Consider the following 1029-nt stretch of genomic DNA (forward strand, 5'->3'; position numbering starts at 1 on the left):
ATACACATACATATATATACACATACATATATATACACATACATATATATACACATACATATATATACACATACATATATATACATATATATGACATTTGACATTAAAGCACCTTACTCTCTCATTTGACTTCTGGGTTCAGGGAATCACCAGAGGCCCCCAAGATTTCTGAGGACTTGGAAACACTTGTCAACAGTGAAAGGTACTAGAGAGAAGGACCCTTGACTCCTGAATCACCACTGGGAAGAACCCTACTGTACGTTAAATATCTACATTGAACTTGGTGGGGCGAGTATAAATTTTACTCTCTGCTGAGATGTAGGCAATTATATTTTACAGTAATTAGCCTCCTCTGATCAATATAACTGGTATAGTAGGGGCACCTGAGTGGCTTAGTAAGCTAAGCGTCAGACCCTTGAATTCGTCTCAGACCATGATCCCAGAGTCCCAGGATGGAGCCCCATGTCGAGCTCCGTGCTGAGCATGGAGACTGCTTAAGATTCTCCCTCCCTCTCTCTCTTTCTCTTTGCCCTTCCTCCTCCCCCTCGTGTGTGTGCTCTCTCCCTCTCTCTCAAATAAAAAAAAAATAAACAAAAAAATAAATATAACTGGTATTGTGGGACAGAAGGTAAGGGTTGACAAGATTGCTTATCTGTAGACTCTGCAAACAGCTGAAGAAAAAAATATCACTAATCATACGTGGAGGAAAGAGATCAAGACTTTTAAAAACAATAAAAAACAATAAAATACGGTATTGTGGTAGACTGGATTTGTGCCATGCAACATCCTGTCAGCCCCACCAACTTATCCACTCACCCTTTCTCAGACTTAGGCCCTTGGTTATGTCATGCTGGATAGGCATAATGATAATTCACGACTTCCCCAAGCCAGACTACCGTCACTACTTTACGAACACTGGAAAATCGAGCAACCTCAAGCTCTGTGTTGGCCACTACAGAAAGACTGTGCTTCCTTCATGCAACCAGACCAGACCCAAGGGCTCTCTGGGTGTTCTGACTGCCCAGAGAA

This window comes from Panthera uncia, chromosome C2 (genome assembly GCF_023721935.1).
Source record: "Panthera uncia isolate 11264 chromosome C2, Puncia_PCG_1.0, whole genome shotgun sequence".
NCBI classification, from domain to species: Eukaryota; Metazoa; Chordata; class Mammalia; order Carnivora; family Felidae; genus Panthera; species Panthera uncia.